General features: G+C 44.2%; 4 pseudogenes across 4 annotated transcripts; all 4 read right to left on the bottom strand.

Annotated features, from left to right (window-relative positions):
* Positions 1-4,877: 4,877 nt before the first annotated feature.
* LOC309621610 (E3 ubiquitin-protein ligase makorin-1 pseudogene) lies at positions 4,878-6,305 on the bottom strand (annotated as a pseudogene). Its single transcript has one exon. The product of its transcript is annotated as an E3 ubiquitin-protein ligase makorin-1 pseudogene (transcript).
* Positions 6,306-11,560: 5,255 nt separating this feature from the next.
* LOC309621627 (E3 ubiquitin-protein ligase makorin-1 pseudogene) lies at positions 11,561-12,803 on the bottom strand (annotated as a pseudogene). The gene has a single exon. The product of its transcript is annotated as an E3 ubiquitin-protein ligase makorin-1 pseudogene (transcript).
* A 5,440-nt stretch (positions 12,804-18,243) lies between these two features.
* Positions 18,244-19,671, bottom strand: LOC309621625 (E3 ubiquitin-protein ligase makorin-1 pseudogene; annotated as a pseudogene). Its single transcript has one exon. The product of its transcript is annotated as an E3 ubiquitin-protein ligase makorin-1 pseudogene (transcript).
* Positions 19,672-24,595: 4,924 nt separating this feature from the next.
* LOC309621626 (E3 ubiquitin-protein ligase makorin-1 pseudogene) lies at positions 24,596-26,023 on the bottom strand (annotated as a pseudogene). The gene has a single exon. The product of its transcript is annotated as an E3 ubiquitin-protein ligase makorin-1 pseudogene (transcript).

Here is a 26,023-nt window from a genome sequence, read left to right as displayed (position 1 = left end):
TAATTCCGGTCCGGCTGAGGGGGGAGAAGGCGGCGAGGCGAAGGGTGGGAAAGGGGAGGACACTGAGGCGCCCGCTCACTCCCCTCTGGCCCGCGTCGTGTCTCTGAGTGCTCTCGCCGCTCGAACTGTGGGCCGGAGCCCGAGCACCCCCTTCTCATTACTTCTTGTTCGTATTTTTAAGTAAATTTTTATTTTTTATCACAGCAAATTTGATTACAAGATTTTGTTTGCTCTAGGTGTGCAAGATGTGGTTCTTTCACACATATACATATATCTCTTCTTCTTCGTATCCTTTTCCCATGTAGGTTATGACACAATGTTGAGTAGTCTTCTCTTGGTATTCTGTAGGTCTTTGGTGATTCTGTATTTCACATGTGTTTGTATATCTCTGTTAACCCCAATATCGTAATGTATCCAATCCTCACACCTTTCCATTTAGTGAACCATCAGTTTGTTTAATGAATCTGTGATTGCCTTTCTCTGTGGAAATATCTTCATTGGTATCAATTTTTTGGTAACACCTACAAGTGATAGGATAGGATATGTGTCTTTCGTTTTCTCACTTACTACAAGTTGCGTGATTCCTTCTAGACTCATCTATGGTGCTGCAAATGGCATTGTTTCATTTTTTCGCTAGCTAATATTCCATCTCTACATGTAGCAGTTCTTCTTTGTCCCCCCATCTGTTGGTGGACTTTTTGGTTACTTCCATATCTTGGCTATTGTAATACTGTGCAGTGCAGTTTTGCCTGCCTGTGTCTTTCCAGTTCTGTCTTCGGAGGTTATAGGTCCAGGAAGGGGCCTGCTGGATCATATGGTAGCTCAATATTTCCCTTTTAAAGGCACCTCCATTCAGTTCTCATTAGTGGCTCTTTCCAAGTTACGTCCCTCTTAAAGTTGAGCGTATGCATTTCTCCACAACACCTTCAGCATTTATTGTTTATAGTTTTCTTGCTGATGGTTATTCTGACTGGTTTGAGATAATACCTCTTTGTGGTTGAATTTGCATGTGTCTCATAATCCGCTGAAATTGAGCTTTAAGGCACGTGCTTTTATTTTTCAATCTGTGATTACAGCTTAGTTCTTCAAAGTGTTTTCTTAAAGTATGTGTCACATTTTGAAATGCTTTGGCCATTTACCTCCCTCTAAACATTTTGAGGGCAGGTTTCATTTACAGCCCTGCCATACTTGTTCATATGAAGTGAGCATTAGCACAGGTTTTAAAGCTGCTTTTGCAGGTAACGGCCAGAGGATGGCAGCCTTTCTACGTTCCCCACTCTGGTAACTAGGGAAACAGCTCTCCCGGCCAGTGGTGTTCCTCGGTTATAAATTAGAGTGGAATGTGCCCGGATAAACCCACAAAAGCGGATGTCTCCTTACTTTTGTTTGTTTTTTAAATTTAATTTATAGTTTTTATTGGAGTAATATTCCATTGTGTACATAGACCACTTCTTCTTGGTGCATTCCTGTATTGATGGATATTTTCGTTGCTTCCAAGTGTTGGCTATGGTAAATATTGCTGGAGTGCAGGATTGCCAGCCTGTGACTTTTTGATTCTCATTTCTCAGGGGTTACGCCCAGCACTGGGTGTGAATGATTGACCTGTAGCTCAATGTTCAAAGCACCTCCATTGTGTTTTCATTAGTGGCTCTTACCATGTCCCCCATAGAAGAGAGGGTAAGCATCTCTCCACAATCACTTCAGCATTTATTGTTTGCAGCATTTTTGCTAATGGCCATTCTGACTGCTGTGAGCTGATCGGTTTTTGTAATTTGGGTTTGCATGTCTTTAAAAATTCCTGAAATTCATCATTTTTCCTCGCCTTTTTGTTTTCTGTTAAAAAAAATGTGAGTACAGTATACCTCTTGAAATTGTCATCTTGAAAGGTTGCCCTCTTTTGAAATTTTGGTCGATTTTCGACCCCAGGAACTTTTGGAGGGCAGGTGTCATTTAAATAAATGCAAGTTTGGTGAATATTTAGTGACCTTTAGCAATGTGTTTAAAGCTGCTGTTGTGGGAAATGGCCACAAGGAGGCATCATTTCTCCGTTCCCAAATCTGGGTACCAAGGCAGCAGAGCCTTCCAGGAAGTCGTGTTCCTAGGTTTTAAATTAGAATGGAATGTGCCAGGAGAAACCCCCATAAGTTTATGTCTCATTACTTCTTCTTGTTTTTTTTTTTTACTTTTTTTAATCGGGGTAAATTTTAGAATATTGTTTGTCCTAGGTGTACAGAATCTGGTTCATTTGTACATTATATATGTCTACACTTGTACAGATCCTCTTCCCATGTAAAATATTACAGCGTTTTCTGTAGACCTCCCTTGCTATATGGTCGGTCTTTTTGATAAATGTATATAATATGTATTTGTATACGTATAGTAACACTAATCTTAATTTATCCATTCCCCCCACCTTTCCTTTTACATGAGCATAGTTTGTTTTCTAATTCTGTGAGCGTCTTTCTCTGTGGAAATATGTTCATTTGTGTCAGTTATTAGCTAACCCCTGTAAGTGATATCATAGGATATAGGTCTTTTGCTTTCCGACTTACATCATGTTTGGTGATTATCCCCAGGTTCACCTGTGGTGCCTCAAAGAGCAGTGTTTCATTGTTTTCCATGGCTAATATTCCATTGTGTACATGGACCACTTCTTCTTTATCCATTCACCTGTTGAAGAACATTTTGGTTGCTTCACTGTCTTGGCTATTGTGAATAAGGCTGCAGTGCAGCTTTTGCAGCCTATGTCTTCTCGATTCTGGTCTTCTCAGGTGAGAGGCCCAGTGGCGTGCCTGCTGGATTAAATGGTACCTCAATTTTTACTTTTTAATGCAGCTCCTTTCTGTTCTCATTGTTGGCTGTTACGACTTTACGTCTCACCAGCAGGTAGAGGGTACACAGTTCTCTAAAGCCCCTTCAGCATTTATTGTTTGTAGACTTTTTGCTGATGGTCAGTCGACTGGTGTGCGTTGAAACCTTTTTGTAGATTAGATTGCATGAGTCTAATACTTCCTGAGGTTGAGCTTTTATCCATTTTCCTTTTTTTTTTTTAAAGAGAGGGAGTAAAACTTCACTCTTCATACTATCTTCTTGAAAAATTGGCCTGTTTTGAATTGTTTTGTCCATTCCTTACCTCAGCACAATTTTTGAGGGCAGGTGTCCTTTACGGCCCCGAGTCCTTCTGAATGTTAATGACCATTAGCTGTGGGTGTAAAGCCGCTCTTGTGGGAAACGGCCACAAGGCATCAGCATTTCTCCTTTACCAAATCTGGTTACTAATGCAACAGAGCCTTAATGGAAGTGGTGTTCTAGGTTGTAAACTAGAATGGAATGTGCCAGGAAAAAGCCCTTTAAGTTTATGTCTCATTACTTCTCTTTTTGGGTGGGGGGGCGGTTAAAAATTGTTTTATATGGGAAAAGTGCGTCTTACAAAAGGGCTGCTGAAAAAGACAGAGACCCCTGCAAGAATTACTTGTTTTTGCTTAACGTGAAAGTATGAGTGGTATCCAAGGAATCAAAGCAGTAGATGGACAAATCAGGGGCATCTCCAAGTCACTTTCAGGAAATAGAGCAACAAAACGCAAATTTATATTTTCTGATCAAGGAATTCTTCTAACAATTTAACTTTAGCTTATCTCGTGGATTACCACCCCTCCGTCCCCTTTTAGTGGAAAAACATGACTTACTACTGCAAACCAATTACTCCACTACAGGAAACACCTTAGAACATAGTTTTGAATCACACCTGTCTAGCTGCAAAGCTCAGGGATGGAATGAGGCAAATACCCACACAAACGGACCCAAGAACCCGACAACAAAACCCCTCAAATGAGGACAAAGGTTTGTCAAAAAGTGCCTGGACTAGAAAGTCTAGGAGATCATAAAACATTAAATACAACTGTGTAACTGAGACCCAGTTTGTGTTAATCCATGAGATAACCAGATAGTTGAACCTCTATGGCTAAGCCCATTTCCCTATTTATATAGACAGAGCTAGCCCTGCTCTATTAACAGCTACCAATATACTGCTTTGTCCTTTAAGATCTATTTGCCACACGAGGCTGAAACCAGTAAACTTGAGTTTTTCCACTAAGGCTACAGACACTGCATCTATGCAGGGAAGAGAAGCTTGTTACACACTCACACGTACCAAGTCTATCAGCCCTTGGTAGTCAACTTCCAACTCTGCATTTATTTTATTCCGCTATATCTTTATATGTGTTCTGTCACCATTTTCCTATCAGGCTAAACACAGTAAAAATCTCAACACAGTCGCACCTGGTTCTGGTTACCCAGCAGTAGTACTTGTGTGCAATTAAACAAGAGACGAAAACCACAGAACGAGTGCACAGGGTGGGGATTCCAGGGCAGGGGACAGATATAGAAACACAGATGTGCAGAATTCACCAGAAACCTCAAGCATCCGCCTAAGTCTATAGCAGAAGGCTACACGCCACAGTTCAGATCCTTCACCTATCACCCCAATTCTTGGACCCAAAAGCAGGGCCAATGCTGTTACTTTTGAACCTGGGGTCCTCAAAAATGAGTACTGGAAATCCAGAAATGCTACCCTTGAACCGTGTGAATCTGGCTGAAAACAGATGACGCAGCAAACCTACACGCTGTCTGACCGTTAAATTCATGTTACAAGAAAACTAACTTTAAGATTCATTTTTGTAACTTTTTTAAACAGAGAAAACAACACACTCCTTGGGGAAAGGTGAGGGATTGAGAAGACAGGCCCTGGGTAAAAATTATTACGACAGCACCTGGAGTTGAGAGGCCTGCCTAGAAGAGAACCACGGGCACTGCTGCCACCAGTGGGGAGGGCTGCCGTCTGAGGCTCAGCAGACCAGTTCACACGCCCAGCAAAGCTGCTATAGATCCAAGTCATAAAAATCTTCCAGCTCATCGTGAAACAAGTCCCACTCGTCTTCAGAGTCTGTCAGGTCGTCGTCCCCACCTGCAGCCAAAAGCACAAGCAACATCTCGCCCAGCTTAAAGGTGACAACCTCTTCTTCGTCGTTGTCAAAGGGGTTGCCTTTCCCTCTCTCCTCAATGATCTCCCAGAAGTGGTTCGTTCGTTGGGCCCGGTATGTGCTTGATGTTCCCACTTTCTGTCTCTGTGGCTCCTCTCTATGGCATCAGGGTACGCATGCTTGTAAACGCAGTTCCCTCCAAATGGGCAGCTCCCACGTCCTTCGTCAAAATACCTGCACACCTTGTTGCTCATTGCCTCCTTGTATTTCTGAATGAGTTTCTGCTTCTCTTCTTTCTCCTCCACCCAGTACTCACTTGGAATGACAATGTTAGATGTGATCCGGCATTCTGGGCAGTACTTTATGATCTTGCTCTCAAATTGCTTAGCACTCCTCCACTTGCGAATACATTTGAGACAGTAGGTGTGGTTGCAGTTGGAGAGGATTCCGAAGCGGCGCTCGCGGGGGTTGGCTTTCTCATAGACCACCTCCATGCAGATCCCACACACCATGTCCTTGCGGTGCTGCACAGCAAACGAGAGCTCCATGTCCTTCTCATGGGCCTCGATGCAAGATTTGATGTGTTGTGATCTTTGGGCAGCATCCACTGGATGGAGGACCTGCAGCCCACACATATCACACGCGTCTCCATGGAGATACACACAGTTCTCCCCATATCGGCACTCTCCCACTGCAGCATAGGGGCAGATCTGCTTCTTTGTTTCCACTGCAATTTGCTCCTTCTCTGATTCTTCCTTGGTCACTGAGCCCTGCAGGGGTGCTTCAGTGGAGGAAGAGGCAGTACGGCCACAGTAGGGCTGCCCAGGAACAAACTCAATGGCGTTCACCCAGTCTTCTGAACCAGCTCCTACAGTTGAAAAGTTTGAATTTCTTGACTCAGCTTCGCCCATATGCATTTCACCAATCTGTCCAACTACTGATGAGAGACTTGAGGAAGCAGCAAGGGGTGACTTTGCAGTTAGAGCTGTAGCAGTTGCAATGGCTTGCTGTGTTCATATTTGCAGCGGTCTCCGTAAATACAGTACTCTCGCTGAAAATACTTGTACACTACACCATATGGACTCTCAGAGAGGTCACGTGAGTATCGACAGTTATCTCCTTCCTTACAAACCCCATGCATGAAATACCTGCAGGTGACCTGTTTGGTCCAGCCGCCGCCGCTGCCGTCGCTGCCAAATCCCGTGCCCGCAGGGACGGGGAGGTAACTGTGGGGATAGGGGTGGGGGAGGCCGCTGCCACCGCCGCCCCTGCCGCTCCTGCTCTTGATGTTTTGGCTGTTGTTCCCGGAGCTGCAGCCTCCGCCATTACTGTTTATCCCACACAGCAGTGGCGCCGGAACTTCCGGGATCACATAATTCCCGTCCGGCTGAGGGGGGAGAAGGCGGCGAGGCGAAGGGTGGGAAGGGGGAGGACACTGAGGCGCCCGCTCACTCCCCTCTGGCCCGCGTCGTGTCTCTGAGTGCTCTCGCCGCTCGAACTGCGGGCCGGAGCCCGAGCACCCCCTTCTCATTACTTCTTGTTCGTATTTTTAAGTAAATTTTTATTTTTTATCACAGCAAATTTGATTACAAGATTTTGTTTGCTCTAGGTGTGCAAGATGTGGTTCTTTCACACATATACATATATCTCTTCTTCTTCGTATCCTTTTCCCATGTAGGTTATGACACAATGTTGAGTAGTCTTCTCTTGGTATTCTGTAGGTCTTTGGTGATTCTGTATTTCACATGTGTTTGTATATCTCTGTTAACCCCAATATCGTAATGTATCCAATCCTCACACCTTTCCATTTAGTGAACCATCAGTTTGTTTAATGAATCTGTGATTGCCTTTCTCTGTGGAAATATCTTCATTGGTATCAATTTTTTGGTAACACCTACAAGTGATACGATAGGATATGTGTCTTTCGCTTTCTCACTTACTACAAGTTGCGTGATTCCTTCTAGACTCATCTATGGTGCTGCAAATGGCATTGTTTCATTTTTTCGCTAGCTAAGATTCCATCTCTACATGTAGCAGTTCTTCTTTGTCCCCCCATCTGTTGGTGGACTTTTTGGTTACTTCCATATCTTGGCTATTGTAATACTGTGCAGTGCAGTTTTGCCTGCCTGTGTCTTTCCAGTTCTGTCTTCAGAGGTTATAGGTCCAGGAAGGGGCCTGCTGGATCATATGGTAGCTCAATATTTCCCTTTTAAAGGCACCTCCATTCAGTTCTCATTAGTGGCTCTTTCCAAGTTACGTCCCTCTTAAAGTTGAGCGTATGCATTTCTCCACAACACCTTCAGCATTTATTGTTTATAGTTTTCTTGCTGATGGTTATTCTGACTGGTTTGAGATAATACCTCTTTGTGGTTGAATTTGCATGTGTCTCATAATCCGCTGAAATTGAGCTTTAAGGCACGTGCTTTTATTTTTCAATCTGTGATTACAGCTTAGTTCTTCAAAGTGTTTTCTTAAAGTATGTGTCACATTTTGAAATGCTTTGGCCATTTACCTCCCTCTAAACATTTTGAGGGCAGGTTTCATTTACAGCCCTGCCGTACTTGTTCATATGAAGTGAGCATTAGCACAGGTTTTAAAGCTGCTTTTGCAGGTAATGGCCAGAGGACGGCAGCCTTTCTACGTTCCCCACTCTGGTAACTAGGGAAACAGCCCTCCCGGCCAGTGGTGTTCCTCGGTTATAAATTAGAGTGGAATGTGCCCGGATAAACCCACAAAAGCGGATGTCTCCTTACTTTTGTTTGTTTTTTAAATTTAATTTATAGTTTTTATTGGAGTAATATTCCATTGTGTACATAGACCACTTCTTCTTGGTGCATTCCTGTATTGATGGATATTTTCGTTGCTTCCAAGTGTTGGCTATGGTAAATATTGCTGGAGTGCAGGATTGCCAGCCTGTGACTTTTTGATTCTCATTTCTCAGGGGTTACGCCCAGCACTGGGTGTGAATGATTGACCTGTAGCTCAATGTTCAAAGCACCTCCATTGTGTTTTCATTAGTGGCTCTTACCACGTCCCCCATAGAAGAGAGGGTAAGCATCTCTCCACAATCACTTCAGCATTTATTGTTTGCAGCATTTTTGCTAATGGCCATTCTGACTGCTGTGAGCTGGTCGGTTTTTGTAATTTGGGTTTGCATGTCTTTAAAAATTCCTAAAATTCATCATTTTTCCTCGCCTTTTTGTTTTCTGTTAAAAAAAATGTGAGTACAATATACCTCTTGAAATTGTCATCTTGAAAGGTTGCCCTCTTTTGAAATTTTGGTCGATTTTCGACCCCAGGAACTTTTGGAGGGCAGGTGTCATTTAAATAAATGCAAGTTTGGTGAATATTTAGTGACCTTTAGCAATGTGTTTAAAGCTGCTGTTGTGGGAAATGGCCACAAGGAGGCATCATTTCTCCGTTCCCAAATCTGGGTACCAAGGCAGCAGCAGAGCCTTCCAGGAAGTCATGTTCCTAGGTTTTAAATTAGAATGGAATGTGCCAGGAGAAACCCCCATACGTTTATGTCTCATTACTTCTTCTTGGTTTTTTTTTTACTTTTTTTAATCGGGGTAAATTTTAGAATATTGTTTGTCCTAGGTGTACAGAATCTGGTTCATTTGTACATTATATATGTCTATCCTTGTACAGATCCTCTTCCCATGTAAAATATTACAGAGTGTTCTGTAGACCTCCCTTGCTATATGGTCGGTCTTTTTGATAAATGTATATAATATGTATTTGTATACGTATAGTAACACTAATCTTAATTTATCCATTCCCCCCACCTTTCCTTTTACATGAGCATAGTTTGTTTTCTAATTCTGTGAGCGTCTTTCTCTGTGGAAATATGTTCATTTGTGTCAGTTATTAGCTAACCCCTGTAAGTGATATCATAGGACATAGGTCTTTTGCTTTCCGACTTACATCATGTTTGGTGATTATCCCCAGGTTCACCTGTGGTGCCTCAAAGAGCAGTGTTTCATTGTTTTCCATGGCTAATATTCCATTGTGTACATGGACCACTTCTTCTTTATCCATTCACCTGTTGAAGAACATTTTGGTTGCTTCACTATCTTGGCTATTGTGAATAAGGCTGCTGTGCAGCTTTTGCAGCCTATATCTTCTCGATTCTGGTCTTCTCAGGTGAGAGGCCCAGTGGTGTGCCTGCTGGATTAAATGGTACCTCAATTTTTACTTTTGAATACAGCTCCTTTCTGTTCTCATTGTTGGCTGTTACGACTTTACGTCTCACCAACAGGTAGAGGGTACACAGTTCTCTAAAGCCCCTTCAGCATTTATTGTTTGTAGACTTTTTGCTGATGGTCAGTCGACTGGTGTGCGTTGAAACCTTTTTGTAGATTAGATTGCATGAGTCTAATACTTCCTGAGGTTGAGCTTTTATTCATTTTCCTTTTTTTTTTAAAGAGAGGGAGTAAAACTTCACTCTTCATACTATCTTCTTGAAAAATTGGCCTGTTTTGAATTGTTTTGTCCATTCCTTACCTCAGCACAATTTTTGAGGGCAGGTGTCCTTTACGGCCCCGAGTCCTTCTGAATGTTAATGACCATTAGCTGTGGGTGTAAAGCCGCTCTTGTGGGAAACGGCCACAAGGCGGCAGCATTTCTCCTTTACCAAATCTGGTTACTAATGCAACAGAGCCTTAATGGAAGTGGTGTTCTAGGTTGTAAACTAGAATGGAATGTGCCAGGAAAAAGCCCTTTAAGTTTATGTCTCATTACTTCTCTTTTTGGGTGGGGGGGCGGTTAAAAATTGTTTTATATGGGAAAAGTGCGTCTTACAAAAGGGCTGCTGAAAAAGACAGAGACCCCTGCAAGAATTACTTGTTTTTGCTTAACGTGAAAGTATGAGTGGTATCCAAGGAATCAAAGCAGTAGATGGACAAATCAGGGGCATCTCCAAGTCACTTTCAGGAAATAGAGCAACAAAACGCAAATTTATATTTTCTGATCAAGGAATTCTTCTAACAATTTAACTTTAGCTTATCTCGTGGATTACCACCCCTCCGTCCCCTTTTAGTGGAAAAACATGACTTACTACTGCAAGCCAATTACTCCACTACAGGAAACACCTTAGAACATAGTTTTGAATCACACCTGTCTAGCTGCAAAGCTCAGGGATGGAATGAGGCAAATACCCACACAAACGGACCCAAGAACCCGACAACAAAACCCCTCAAATGAGGACAAAGGTTTGTCAAAAAGTGCCTGGACTAGAAAGTCTAGGAGATCATAAAACATTAAATACAACTGTGTAACTGAGACCCAGTTTGTATTAATACATGAGATAACCAGATAGTTGAACCTCTATGGCTAAGCCCATTTCCCTATTTATATAGACAGAGCTAGCCCTGCTCTATTAACAGCTGCCAATATACTGCTTTGTCCTTTAAGATCTATTTGCCACACGAGGCTGAAACCAGTAAACTTGAGTTTTTCCACTAAGGCTACAGACACTGCATCTATGCAGGGATGAGAAGCTTGTTACACACACACACATACCAAGTCTATCAGCCCTTGGGAGTCAACTTCCAACTCTGCATTTATTTTATTCCGCTATATCTTTTTTTTTTTAATTAATTAATTAATTTATTTATTTATTTTTATATTTATTTTTGGCTGTGTTGGGTCTTCGTTTCTGTGCGAGGGCTTTCTCTAGTTGTGGTGAGTGGGGGCCACTCTTCATCGCGGTGCGCGGGCCTCTCACTATCGCGGCCTCTCTTGTCGCAGAGCACAGGCTCCAGACGCACAGGCTCAGTAGTTGTGGCTCACGGGCCCAGTTGCTCCGCGGCATGTGGGATCTTCCCAGACCAGGGCTCGAACCCGTGTCCCCTGCATTGGCAGGCAGATTCTCAACCACTGCGCCACCAGGGAAGCCCCTATTCCGCTATATCTTTATATGTGTTCTTTCACCATTTTCCTATCAGGCTAAACACAGTAAAAATCTCAACACAGTCGCACCTGGTTCTGGTTACCCAGCAGTAGTACTTGTGTGCAATTAAACAAGAGACGAAAACCACAGAACGAGTGCACAGGGTGGGGATTCCAGGGCAGGGAACAGATATAAAAACACAGATGTGCAGAATTCACCAGAAACCTCAAGCATCCGCCTAAGTCTATAGCAGAAGGCTACATGCCACAGTTCAGATCCTTCACCTATCACCCCAATTCTTGGACCCAAAAGCAGGGCCAATGCTGTTACTTTTGAACCTGGGGTCCTCAAAAATGAGTACTGGAAATCCAGAAATGCTACCCTTGAACTGTGTAAATCTGGCTGAAAACAGATGACGCAGCAAACCTACACTCTGTCTGACCGTTAAATTCATGTTACAAGAAAACTAACTTTAAGATTCACCTTTGTAACTTATTTAAACAGAGAAAACAACATACTCCTCGGGGAAAGGTGAGGGATTGAGAAGACAGGCCCTGGGTAAAAATTATCACGACAGCACCTGGAGTTGAGAGGCCTGCCTAGAAGAGAACCACGGGCACTGCTGCCACCAGCGGGGAGGGCTGCCGTCTGAGGCTCAGCAGACCAGTTCACACGCCCAGCAAAGCTGCTATAGATCCAAGTCATAAAAATCTTCCAGCTCATCGTGAAACAAGTCCCACTCGTCTTCAGAGTCTGTCAGGTCGTCGTCCCCACCTGCAGCCAAAAGCACAAGCAACATCTCGCCCAGCTTAAAGGTGACAACCTCTTCTTCGTCGTTGTCAAAGGGGTTGCCGTTCTCTCTCTCCTCAATGAGCTCCCAGAAGTGGTTCCTTCGTTGGGCCCGGTATGTGCTTGATGTTCCCACTTTCTGTCTCTGTGGCTCCTCTCTATGGCATCAGGGTACACATGCTTGTAAACGCAGTTCCCTCCAAATGGGCAGCTCCCACGTCCTTCGTCAAAATACCTGCACACCTTGTTGCTCATTGCCTCCTTGTATTTCTGAATGAGTTTCTGCTTCTCTTCTTTCTCCTCCACCCAGTACTCACTTGGAAGGACAATGTTAGATGTGATCCGGCATTCTGGGCAGTACTTTATGATCTTGCTCTCAAATTGCTTAGCACTCCTCCACTTGCGAATACACTTGAGACAGTAGGTGTGGTTGCAGTTGGAGAGGATTCCGAAGCGGTGCTCGCGGGGGTTGGCTTTCTCATAGACCACCTCCATGCAGATCCCACACACCATGTCCTTGCTGTGCTGCACAGCAAACGAGAGCTCCATGTCCTTCTCATGGGCCTCGATGCAAGATTTGATGTGTTGTGATCTTTGGGCAGCATCCACTGGATGGAAGACCTGCAGCCCACACATATCACACGCGTTTCCATGGAGATACACACAGTTCTCCCCATATCGGCACTCTCCCACTGCAGCATAGGGGCAGATCTGCTTCTTTGTTTCCACTGCAATTTGCTCCTTCTCTGATTCTTCCTTGGTCACTGAGCCCTGCAGGGGTGCTTCAGTGGAGGAAGGGGCAGTACGGCCACAGTAGGGCTGCCCAGGAACAAACTCAATGGCGTTCACCCAGTCTTCTGAACCCGCTCCTACAGTTGAAAAGTTTGAATTTCTTGACTCAGCTTCGCCCATATGCATTTCAACAATCTGTCCAACTACTGATGAGAGACTTGAGGAAGCAGCAAGGGGTGACTTTGCAGTTAGAGCTGTAGCAGTTGCAATGGCTTGCTGTGTTCATATTTGCAGCGGTCTCCGTAAATACAGTACTCTCGCTGAAAATACTTGTACACTACACCATATGGACTCTCAGAGAGGTCACGTGAGTATCGACAGTTATCTCCTTCCTTACAAACCCCATGCATGAAATACCTGCAGGTGACCTGTTTGATCCAGCCGCCGCCGCTGCCGTCGCTGCCAAATCCCGTGCCTGCAGGGACGGGGAGGTGACTGTGGGGATAGGGGTGGGGGAGGCCGCTGCCACCGCCGCCCCTGCCGCTCCTGCTCTTGATGTTTTGGCTGTTGTTCCCGGACCTGCAGCCTCCGCCATTACTGTTTATCCCACACAGCAGTGGCGCCGGAACTTCCGGGATCACATAATTCCGGTCCGGCTGAGGGGGGAGAAGGCGGCGAGGCGAAGGGTGGGAAGGGGGAGGACACTGAGGCGCCCGCTCACTCCCCTCTGGCCCGCGTCGTGTCTCTGAGTGCTCTCGCCGCTCGAACTGTGGGCCGGAGCCCGAGCACCCCCTTCTCATTACTTCTTGTTCGTATTTTTAAGTAAATTTTTATTTTTTATCACAGCAAATTTGATTACAAGATTTTGTTTGCTCTAGGTGTGCAAGATGTGGTTCTTTCACACATATACATATATCTCTTCTTCTTCGTATCCTTTTCCCATGTAGGTTATGACACAATGTTGAGTAGTCTTCTCTTGGTATTCTGTAGGTCTTTGGTGATTCTGTATTTCACATGTGTTTGTATATCTCTGTTAACCCCAATATCGTAATGTATCCAATCCTCACACCTTTCCATTTAGTGAACCATCAGTTTGTTTAATGAATCTGTGATTGCCTTTCTCTGTGGAAATATCTTCATTGGTATCAATTTTTTGGTAACACCTACAAGTGATACGATAGGATATGTGTCTTTCGCTTTCTCACTTACTACAAGTTGCGTGATTCCTTCTAGACTCATCTATGGTGCTGCAAATGGCATTGTTTCATTTTTTCGCTAGCTAAGATTCCATCTCTACATGTAGCAGTTCTTCTTTGTCCCCCCATCTGTTGGTGGACTTTTTGGTTACTTCCATATCTTGGCTATTGTAATACTGTGCAGTGCAGTTTTGCCTGCCTGTGTCTTTCCAGTTCTGTCTTCAGAGGTTATAGGTCCAGGAAGGGGCCTGCTGGATCATATGGTAGCTCAATATTTCCCTTTTAAAGGCACCTCCATTCAGTTCTCATTAGTGGCTCTTTCCAAGTTACGTCCCTCTTAAAGTTGAGCGTATGCATTTCTCCACAACACCTTCAGCATTTATTGTTTATAGTTTTCTTGCTGATGGTTATTCTGACTGGTTTGAGATAATACCTCTTTGTGGTTGAATTTGCATGTGTCTCATAATCCGTTGAAATTGAGCTTTAAGGCACGTGCTTTTATTTTTCAATCTGTGATTACAGCTTAGTTCTTCAAAGTGTTTTCTTAAAGTATGTGTCACATTTTGAAATGCTTTGGCCATTTACCTCCCTCTAAACATTTTGAGGGCAGGTTTCATTTACAGCCCTGCCGTACTTGTTCATATGAAGTGAGCATTAGCACAGGTTTTAAAGCTGCTTTTGCAGGTAATGGCCAGAGGACGGCAGCCTTTCTACGTTCCCCACTCTGGTAACTAGGGAAACAGCCCTCCCGGCCAGTGGTGTTCCTCGGTTATAAATTAGAGTGGAATGTGCCCGGATAAACCCACAAAAGCGGATGTCTCCTTACTTTTGTTTGTTTTTTAAATTTAATTTATAGTTTTTATTGGAGTAATATTCCATTGTGTACATAGACCACTTCTTCTTGGTGCATTCCTGTATTGATGGATATTTTCGTTGCTTCCAAGTGTTGGCTATGGTAAATATTGCTGGAGTGCAGGATTGCCAGCCTGTGACTTTTTGATTCTCATTTCTCAGGGGTTACGCCCAGCACTGGGTGTGAATGATTGACCTGTAGCTCAATGTTCAAAGCACCTCCATTGTGTTTTCATTAGTGGCTCTTACCACGTCCCCCATAGAAGAGAGGGTAAGCATCTCTCCACAATCACTTCAGCATTTATTGTTTGCAGCATTTTTGCTAATGGCCATTCTGACTGCTGTGAGCTGGTCGGTTTTTGTAATTTGGGTTTGCATGTCTTTAAAAATTCCTAAAATTCATCATTTTTCCTCGCCTTTTTGTTTTCTGTTAAAAAAAATGTGAGTACAATATACCTCTTGAAATTGTCATCTTGAAAGGTTGCCCTCTTTTGAAATTTTGGTCGATTTTCGACCCCAGGAACTTTTGGAGGGCAGGTGTCATTTAAATAAATGCAAGTTTGGTGAATATTTAGTGACCTTTAGCAATGTGTTTAAAGCTGCTGTTGTGGGAAATGGCCACAAGGAGGCATCATTTCTCCGTTCCCAAATCTGGGTACCAAGGCAGCAGCAGAGCCTTCCAGGAAGTCATGTTCCTAGGTTTTAAATTAGAATGGAATGTGCCAGGAGAAACCCCCATACGTTTATGTCTCATTACTTCTTCTTGGTTTTTTTTTTACTTTTTTTAATCGGGGTAAATTTTAGAATATTGTTTGTCCTAGGTGTACAGAATCTGGTTCATTTGTACATTATATATGTCTATCCTTGTACAGATCCTCTTCCCATGTAAAATATTACAGAGTGTTCTGTAGACCTCCCTTGCTATATGGTCGGTCTTTTTGATAAATGTATATAATATGTATTTGTATACGTATAGTAACACTAATCTTAATTTATCCATTCCCCCCACCTTTCCTTTTACATGAGCATAGTTTGTTTTCTAATTCTGTGAGCGTCTTTCTCTGTGGAAATATGTTCATTTGTGTCAGTTATTAGCTAACCCCTGTAAGTGATATCATAGGACATAGGTCTTTTGCTTTCCGACTTACATCATGTTTGGTGATTATCCCCAGGTTCACCTGTGGTGCCTCAAAGAGCAGTGTTTCATTGTTTTCCATGGCTAATATTCCATTGTGTACATGGACCACTTCTTCTTTATCCATTCACCTGTTGAAGAACATTTTGGTTGCTTCACTATCTTGGCTATTGTGAATAAGGCTGCTGTGCAGCTTTTGCAGCCTATATCTTCTCGATTCTGGTCTTCTCAGGTGAGAGGCCCAGTGGTGTGCCTGCTGGATTAAATGGTACCTCAATTTTTACTTTTGAATACAGCTCCTTTCTGTTCTCATTGTTGGCTGTTACGACTTTACGTCTCACCAACAGGTAGAGGGTACACAGTTCTCTAAAGCCCCTTCAGCATTTATTGTTTGTAGACTTTTTGCTGATGGTCAGTCGACTGGTGTGCGTTGAAACCTTTTTGTAGATTAGATTGCATGAGTCTAATACTTCCTGAGGTTGAGCTTTTATTCATTTTCCTTTTTTTTTAAAGAGAGGGAGTAAAACTTCACTCTTCATACTATCTTCTTGAAAAATTGGCCTGTTTTGAATTGTTTTGTCCATTCCTTACCTCAGCACAATTTTTGAGGGCAGGTGTCCTTTACGGCCCCGAGTCCTTCTGAATGTTAATGACCATTAGCTGTGGGTGTAAAGCCGCTCTTGCGGGAAACGGCCACAAGGCGGCAGCATTTCTCCTTTACCAAATCTGGTTACTAATGCAACAGAGCCTTAATGGAAGTGGTGTTCTAGGTTGTAAACTAGAATGGAATGTGCCAGGAAAAAGCCCTTTAAGTTTATGTCTCATTACTTCTTTTTTTGGGTGGGGGGGCGGTTAAAAATTGTTTTATATGGGAAAAGTGCGTCTTACAAAAGGGCTGCTGAAAAAGACAGTGACCCCTGCAAGAATTACTTGTTTTTGCTTAACGTGAAAGTATGAGTGGTATCCAAGGAATCAAAGCAGTAGATGGACAAATCAGGGGCATCTCCAAGTTACTTTCAGGAAATAGAGCAACAAAACGCAAATTTATATTTTCTGATCAAGGAATTCTTCTAACAATTTAACTTTAGCGTATCTCGTGGATTACCACCCCTCCGTCCCCTTTTAGTGGAAAAACATGACTTACTACTGCAAACCAATTACTCCACTACAGGAAACACCTTAGAACATAGTTTTGAATCACACCTGTCTAGCTGCAAAGCTCAGGGATGGAATGAGGCAAATACCCACACAAACGGACCCAAGAACCCGACAACAAAACCCCTCAAATGAGGACAAAGGTTTGTCAAAAAGTGCCTGGACTAGAAAGTCTAGGAGATCATAAAACATTAAATACAACTGTGTAACTGAGACCCAGTTTGTGTTAATCCATGAGATAACCAGATAGTTGAACCTCTATGGCTAAGCCCATTTCCCTATTTATATAGACAGAGCTAGCCCTGCTCTATTAACAGCTGCCAATATACTGCTTTGTCCTTTAAGATCTATTTGCCACACGAGGCTGAAACCAGTAAACTTGAGTTTTTCCACTAAGGCTACAGACACTGCATCTATGCAGGGATGAGAAGCTTGTTACACACACACACATACCAAGTCTATCAGCCCTTGGGAGTCAACTTCCAACTCTGCATTTATTTTATTCCGCTATATCTTTTTTTTTTTTAATTAATTAATTAATTTATTTATTTATTTTTATATTTATTTTTGGCTGTGTTGGGTCTTCGTTTCTGTGCGAGGGCTTTCTCTAGTTGTGGTGAGTGGGGGCCACTCTTCATCGCGGTGCGCGGGCCTCTCACTATCGCGGCCTCTCTTGTCGCAGAGCACAGGCTCCAGACGCACAGGCTCAGTAGTTGTGGCTCACGGGCCCAGTTGCTCCGCGGCATGTGGGATCTTCCCAGACCAGGGCTCGAACCCGTGTCCCCTGCATTGGCAGGCAGATTCTCAACCACTGCGCCACCAGGGAAGCCCCTATTCCGCTATATCTTTATATGTGTTCTTTCACCATTTTCCTATCAGGCTAAACACAGTAAAAATCTCAACACAGTCGCACCTGGTTCTGGTTACCCAGCAGTAGTACTTGTGTGCAATTAAACAAGAGACGAAAACCACAGAACGAGTGCACAGGGTGGGGATTCCAGGGCAGGGGACAGATATAGAAACACAGATGTGCAGAATTCACCAGAAACCTCAAGCATCCGCCTAAGTCTATAGCAGAAGGCTACACGCCACAGTTCAGATCCTTCACCTATTACCCCAATTCTTGGACCCAAAAGCAGGGCCAATGCTGTTACTTTTGAACCTGGGGTCCTCAAAAATGAGTACTGGAAATCCAGAAATGCTACCCTTGAACCGTGTGAATCTGGCTGAAAACAGATGACGCAGCAAACCTACACGCTGTCTGACCGTTAAATTCATGTTACAAGAAAACTAACTTTAAGATTCATTTTTGTAACTTTTTTAAACAGAGAAAACAACACACTCCTTGGGGAAAGGTGAGGGATTGAGAAGACAGGCCCTGGGTAAAAATTATTACGACAGCACCTGGAGTTGAGAGGCCTGCCTAGAAGAGAACCATGGGCACTGCTGCCAGCAGTGGGGAGGGCTGCCGTCTGAGGCTCAGCAGACCAGTTCACACGCCCAGCAAAGCTGCTATAGATCCAAGTCATAAAAATCTTCCAGCTCATCGTGAAACAAGTCCCACTCGTCTTCAGAGTCTGTCAGGTCGTCGTCCCCACCTGCAGCCAAAAGCACAAGCAACATCTCGCCCAGCTTAAAGGTGACAACCTCTTCTTCGTCGTTGTCAAAGGGGTTGCCTTTCCCTCTCTCCTCAATGATCTCCCAGAAGTGGTTCGTTCGTTGGGCCCGGTATGTGCTTGATGTTCCCACTTTCTGTCTCTGTGGCTCCTCTCTATGGCATCAGGGTACGCATGCTTGTAAACGCAGTTCCCTCCAAATGGGCAGCTCCCACGTCCTTCGTCAAAATACCTGCACACCTTGTTGCTCATTGCCTCCTTGTATTTCTGAATGAGTTTCTGCTTCTCTTCTTTCTCCTCCACCCAGTACTCACTTGGAATGACAATGTTAGATGTGATCCGGCATTCTGGGCAGTACTTTATGATCTTGCTCTCAAATTGCTTAGCACTCCTCCACTTGCGAATACATTTGAGACAGTAGGTGTGGTTGCAGTTGGAGAGGATTCCGAAGCGGCGCTCGCGGGGGTTGGCTTTCTCATAGACCACCTCCATGCAGATCCCACACACCATGTCCTTGCGGTGCTGCACAGCAAACGAGAGCTCCATGTCCTTCTCATGGGCCTCGATGCAAGATTTGATGTGTTGTGATCTTTGGGCAGCATCCACTGGATGGAGGACCTGCAGCCCACACATATCACACGCGTCTCCATGGAGATACACACAGTTCTCCCCATATCGGCACTCTCCCACTGCAGCATAGGGGCAGATCTGCTTCTTTGTTTCCACTGCAATTTGCTCCTTCTCTGATTCTTCCTTGGTCACTGAGCCCTGCAGGGGTGCTTCAGTGGAGGAAGAGGCAGTACGGCCACAGTAGGGCTGCCCAGGAACAAACTCAATGGCGTTCACCCAGTCTTCTGAACCAGCTCCTACAGTTGAAAAGTTTGAATTTCTTGACTCAGCTTCGCCCATATGCATTTCACCAATCTGTCCAACTACTGATGAGAGACTTGAGGAAGCAGCAAGGGGTGACTTTGCAGTTAGAGCTGTAGCAGTTGCAATGGCTTGCTGTGTTCATATTTGCAGCGGTCTCCGTAAATACAGTACTCTCGCTGAAAATACTTGTACACTACACCATATGGACTCTCAGAGAGGTCACGTGAGTATCGACAGTTATCTCCTTCCTTACAAACCCCATGCATGAAATACCTGCAGGTGACCTGTTTGGTCCAGCCGCCGCCGCTGCCGTCGCTGCCAAATCCCGTGCCCGCAGGGACGGGGAGGTAACTGTGGGGATAGGGGTGGGGGAGGCCGCTGCCACCGCCGCCCCTGCCGCTCCTGCTCTTGATGTTTTGGCTGTTGTTCCCGGAGCTGCAGCCTCCGCCATTACTGTTTATCCCACACAGCAGTGGCGCCGGAACTTCCGGGATCACATAATTCCGGTCCGGCTGAGGGGGGAGAAGGCGGCGAGGCGAAGGGTGGGAAGGGGGAGGACACTGAGGCGCCCGCTCACTCCCCTCTGGCCTGCGTCGTGTCTCTGAGTGCTCTCGCCGCTCGAACTGTGGGCCGGAGCCCGAGCACCCCCTTCTCATTACTTCTTGTTCGTATTTTTAAGTAAATTTTTATTTTTTATCACAGCAAATTTGATTACAAGATTTTGTTTGCTCTAGGTGTGCAAGATGTGGTTCTTTCACACATATACATATATCTCTTCTTCTTCGTATCCTTTTCCCATGTAGGTTATGACACAATGTTGAGTAGTCTTCTCTTGGTATTCTGTAGGTCTTTGGTGATTCTGTATTTCACATGTGTTTGTATATCTCTGTTAACCCCAATATCGTAATGTATCCAATCCTCACACCTTTCCATTTAGTGAACCATCAGTTTGTTTAATGAATCTGTGATTGCCTTTCTCTGTGGAAATATCTTCATTGGTATCAATTTTTTGGTAACACCTACAAGTGATAGGATAGGATATGTGTCTTTCGTTTTCTCACTTACTACAAGTTGCGTGATTCCTTCTAGACGCATCTATGGTGCTGCAAATGGCATTGTTTCATTTTTTCGCTAGCTAATATTCCATCTCTACATGTAGCAGTTCTTCTTTGTCCCCCCATCTGTTGGTGGACTTTTTGGTTACTTCCATATCTTGGCTATTGTAATACTGTGCAGTGCAGTTTTGCCTGCCTGTGTCTTTCCAGTTCTGTCTTCGGAGGTTATAGGTCCAGGAAGGGGCCTGCTGGATCATATGGTAGCTCAATATTTCCCTTTTAAAGGCACCTCCATTCAGTTCTCATTAGTGGCTCTTTCCAAGTTACGTCCCTCTTAAAGTTGAGCGTATGCATTTCTCCACAACACCTTCAGCATTTATTGTTTATAGTTTTCTTGCTGATGGTTATTCTGACTGGTTTGAGATAATACCTCTTTGTGGTTGAATTTGCATGTGTCTCATAATCCGCTGAAATTGAGCTTTAAGGCACGTGCTTTTATTTTTCAATCTGTGATTACAGCTTAGTTCTTCAAAGTGTTTTCTTAAAGTATGTGTCACATTTTGAAATGCTTTGGCCATTTACCTCCCTCTAAACATTTTGAGGGCAGGTTTCATTTACAGCCCTGCCATACTTGTTCATATGAAGTGAGCATTAGCACAGGTTTTAAAGCTGCTTTTGCAGGTAACGGCCAGAGGATGGCAGCCTTTCTACGTTCCCCACTCTGGTAACTAGGGAAACAGCTCTCCCGGCCAGTGGTGTTCCTCGGTTATAAATTAGAGTGGAATGTGCCCGGATAAACCCACAAAAGCGGATGTCTCCTTACTTTTGTTTGTTTTTTAAATTTAATTTATAGTTTTTATTGGAGTAATATTCCATTGTGTACATAGACCACTTCTTCTTGGTGCATTCCTGTATTGATGGATATTTTCGTTGCTTCCAAGTGTTGGCTATGGTAAATATTGCTGGAGTGCAGGATTGCCAGCCTGTGACTTTTTGATTCTCATTTCTCAGGGGTTACGCCCAGCACTGGGTGTGAATGATTGACCTGTAGCTCAATGTTCAAAGCACCTCCATTGTGTTTTCATTAGTGGCTCTTACCACGTCCCCCATAGAAGAGAGGGTAAGCATCTCTCCACAATCACTTCAGCATTTATTGTTTGCAGCATTTTTGCTAATGGCCATTCTGACTGCTGTGAGCTGATCGGTTTTTGTAATTTGGGTTTGCATGTCTTTAAAGATTCCTGAAATTCATCATTTTTCCTCGCCTTTTTGTTTTCTGTTAAAAAAAAATGTGAGTACAGTATACCTCTTGAAATTGTCATCTTGAAAGGTTGCCCTCTTTTGAAATTTTGGTCGATTTTCGACCCCAGGAACTTTTGGAGGGCAGGTGTCATTTAAATAAATGCAAGTTTGGTGAATATTTAGTGACCTTTAGCAATGTGTTTAAAGCTGCTGTTGTGGGAAATGGCCACAAGGAGGCATCATTTCTCCGTTCCCAAATCTGGGTACCAAGGCAGCAGAGCCTTCCAGGAAGTCGTGTTCCTAGGTTTTAAATTAGAATGGAATGTGCCAGGAGAAACCCCCATAAGTTTATGTCTCATTACTTCTTCTTGTTTTTTTTTTTTTACTTTTTTTAATCGGGGTAAATTTTAGAATATTGTTTGTCCTAGGTGTACAGAATCTGGTTCATTTGTACATTATATATGTCTACACTTGTACAGATCCTCTTCCCATGTAAAATATTACAGCGTTTTCTGTAGACCTCCCTTGCTATATGGTCGGTCTTTTTGATAAATGTATATAATATGTATTTGTATACGTATAGTAACACTAATCTTAATTTATCCATTCCCCCCACCTTTCCTTTTACATGAGCATAGTTTGTTTTCTAATTCTGTGAGCGTCTTTCTCTGTGGAAATATGTTCATTTGTGTCAGTTATTAGCTAACCCCTGTAAGTGATATCATAGGATATAGGTCTTTTGCTTTCCGACTTACATCATGTTTGGTGATTATCCCCAGGTTCACCTGTGGTGCCTCAAAGAGCAGTGTTTCATTGTTTTCCATGGCTAATATTCCATTGTGTACATGGACCACTTCTTCTTTATCCATTCACCTGTTGAAGAACATTTTGGTTGCTTCACTGTCTTGGCTATTGTGAATAAGGCTGCAGTGCAGCTTTTGCAGCCTATGTCTTCTCGATTCTGGTCTTCTCAGGTGAGAGGCCCAGTGGCGTGCCTGCTGGATTAAATGGTACCTCAATTTTTACTTTTTAATGCAGCTCCTTTCTGTTCTCATTGTTGGCTGTTACGACTTTACGTCTCACCAGCAGGTAGAGGGTACAGAGTTCTCTAAAGCCCCTTCAGCATTTATTGTTTGTAGACTTTTTGCTGATGGTCAGTCGACTGGTGTGCGTTGAAACCTTTTTGTAGATTAGATTGCATGAGTCTAATACTTCCTGAGGTTGAGCTTTTATCCATTTTCCTTTTTTTTTTAAAGAGAGGGAGTAAAACTTCACTCTTCATACTATCTTCTTGAAAAATTGGCCTGTTTTGAATTGTTTTGTCCATTCCTTACCTCAGCACAATTTTTGAGGGCAGGTGTCCTTTACGGCCCCGAGTCCTTCTGAATGTTAATGACCATTAGCTGTGGGTGTAAAGCCGCTCTTGTGGGAAACGGCCACAAGGCGGCAGCATTTCTCCTTTACCAAATCTGGTTACTAATGCAACAGAGCCTTAATGGAAGTGGTGTTCTAGGTTGTAAACTAGAATGGAATGTGCCAGGAAAAAGCCCTTTAAGTTTATGTCTCATTACTTCTCTTTTTGGGTGGGGGGGCGGTTAAAAATTGTTTTATATGGGAAAAGTGCGTCTTACAAAAGGGCTGCTGAAAAAGACAGTGACCCCTGCAAGAATTACTTGTTTTTGCTTAACGTGAAAGTATGAGTGGTATCCAAGGAATCAAAGCAGTAGATGGACAAATCAGGGGCATCTCCAAGTCACTTTCAGGAAATAGAGCAACAAAACGCAAATTTATATTTTCTGATCAAGGAATTCTTCTAACAATTTAACTTTAGCTTATCTCGTGGATTACCACCCCTCCGTCCCCTTTTAGTGGAAAAACATGACTTACTACTGCAAGCCAATTACTCCACTACAGGAAACACCTTAGAACATAGTTTTGAATCACACCTGTCTAGCTGCAAAGCTCAGGGATGGAATGAGGCAAATACCCACACAAACGGACCCAAGAACCCGACAACAAAACCCCTCAAATGAGGACAAAGGTTTGTCAAAAAGTGCCTGGACTAGAAAGTCTAGGAGATCATAAAACATTAAATACAACTGTGTAACTGAGACCCAGTTTGTGTTAATCCATGAGATAACCAGATAGTTGAACCTCTATGGCTAAGCCCATTTCCCTATTTATATAGACAGAGCTAGCCCTGCTCTATTAACAGCTACCAATATACTGCTTTGTCCTTTAAGATCTATTTGCCACACGAGGCTGAAACCAGTAAACTTGAGTTTTTCCACCAAGGCTACAGACACTGCATCTATGCAGGGAAGAGAAGCTTGTTACACACTCACACGTACCAAGTCTATCAGCCCTTGGGAGTCAACTTCCAACTCTGCATTTATTTTATTCCGCTATATCTTTATATGTGTTCTTTCACCATTTTCCTATCAGGCTAAACACAGTAAAAATCTCAACACAGTCGCACCTGGTTCTGGTTACCCAGCAGTAGTACTTGTGTGCAATTAAACAAGAGACGAAAACCACAGAACGAGTGCACAGGGTGGGGATTCCAGGGCAGGGGACAGATATAGAAACACAGATGTGCAGAATTCACCAGAAACCTCAAGCATCCGCCTAAGTCTATAGCAGAAGGCTACACGCCACAGTTCAGATCCTTCACCTATCACCCCAATTCTTGGACCCAAAAGCAGGGCCAATGCTGTTACTTTTGAACCTGGGGTCCTCAAAAATGAGTACTGGAAATCCAGAAATGCTACCCTTGAACCGTGTGAATCTGGCTGAAAACAGATGACGCAGCAAACCTACACGCTGTCTGACCGTTAAATTCATGTTACAAGAAAACTAACTTTAAGATTCATTTTTGTAACTTTTTTAAACAGAGAAAACAACACACTCCTTGGGGAAAGGTGAGGGATTGAGAAGACAGGCCCTGGGTAAAAATTATTACGACAGCACCTGGAGTTGAGAGGCCTGCCTAGAAGAGAACCACGGGCACTGCTGCCACCAGTGGGGAGGGCTGCCGTCTGAGGCTCAGCAGACCAGTTCACACGCCCAGCAAAGCTGCTATAGATCCAAGTCATAAAAATCTTCCAGCTCATCGTGAAACAAGTCCCACTCGTCTTCAGAGTCTGTCAGGTCGTCGTCCTCACCTGCAGCCAAAAGCACAAGCAACATCTCGCCCAGCTTAAAGGTGACAACCTCTTCTTCGTCGTTGTCAAAGGGGTTGCCTTTCCCTCTCTCCTCAATGATCTCCCAGAAGTGGTTCGTTCGTTGGGCCCGGTATGTGCTTGATGTTCCCACTTTCTGTCTCTGTGGCTCCTCTCTATGGCATCAGGGTACGCATGCTTGTAAACGCAGTTCCCTCCAAATGGGCAGCTCCCACGTCCTTCGTCAAAATACCTGCACACCTTGTTGCTCATTGCCTCCTTGTATTTCTGAATGAGTTTCTGCTTCTCTTCTTTCTCCTCCACCCAATACTCACTTGGAATGACAATGTTAGATGTGATCCGGCATTCTGGGCAGTACTTTATGATCTTGCTCTCAAATTGCTTAGCACTCCTCCACTTGCGAATACATTTGAGACAGTAGGTGTGGTTGCAGTTGGAGAGGATTCCGAAGCGGCGCTCGCGGGGGTTGGCTTTCTCATAGACCACCTCCATGCAGATCCCACACACCATGTCCTTGCGGTGCTGCACAGCAAACGAGAGCTCCATGTCCTTCTCATGGGCCTCGATGCAAGATTTGATGTGTTGTGATCTTTGGGCAGCATCCACTGGATGGAGGACCTGCAGCCCACACATATCACACGCGTCTCCATGGAGATACACACAGTTCTCCCCATATCGGCACTCTCCCACTGCAGCATAGGGGCAGATCTGCTTCTTTGTTTCCACTGCAATTTGCTCCTTCTCTGATTCTTCCTTGGTCACTGAGCCCTGCAGGGGTGCTTCAGTGGAGGAAGAGGCAGTACGGCCACAGTAGGGCTGCCCAGGAACAAACTCAATGGCGTTCACCCAGTCTTCTGAACCAGCTCCTACAGTTGAAAAGTTTGAATTTCTTGACTCAGCTTCGCCCATATGCATTTCACCAATCTGTCCAACTACTGATGAGAGACTTGAGGAAGCAGCAAGGGGTGACTTTGCAGTTAGAGCTGTAGCAGTTGCAATGGCTTGCTGTGTTCATATTTGCAGCGGTCTCCGTAAATACAGTACTCTCGCTGAAAATACTTGTACACTACACCATATGGACTCTCAGAGAGGTCACGTGAGTATCGACAGTTATCTCCTTCCTTACAAACCCCATGCATGAAATACCTGCAGGTGACCTGTTTGGTCCAGCCGCCGCCGCTGCCGTCGCTGCCAAATCCCGTGCCCGCAGGGACGGGGAGGTAACTGTGGGGATAGGGGTGGGGGAGGCCGCTGCCACCGCCGCCCCTGCCGCTCCTGCTCTTGATGTTTTGGCTGTTGTTCCCGGAGCTGCAGCCTCCGCCAT

The sequence above is a fragment of the Balaenoptera borealis genome, assembly GCF_965194805.1.
Source record: "Balaenoptera borealis genome assembly, contig: HAP1_SCAFFOLD_754, whole genome shotgun sequence".
Lineage (NCBI taxonomy): Eukaryota > Metazoa > Chordata > Mammalia > Artiodactyla > Balaenopteridae > Balaenoptera > Balaenoptera borealis.
The sequence above is the reverse complement of the archived record's forward strand: the minus strand, read 5'-3'. Positions and strand labels throughout refer to the sequence as shown.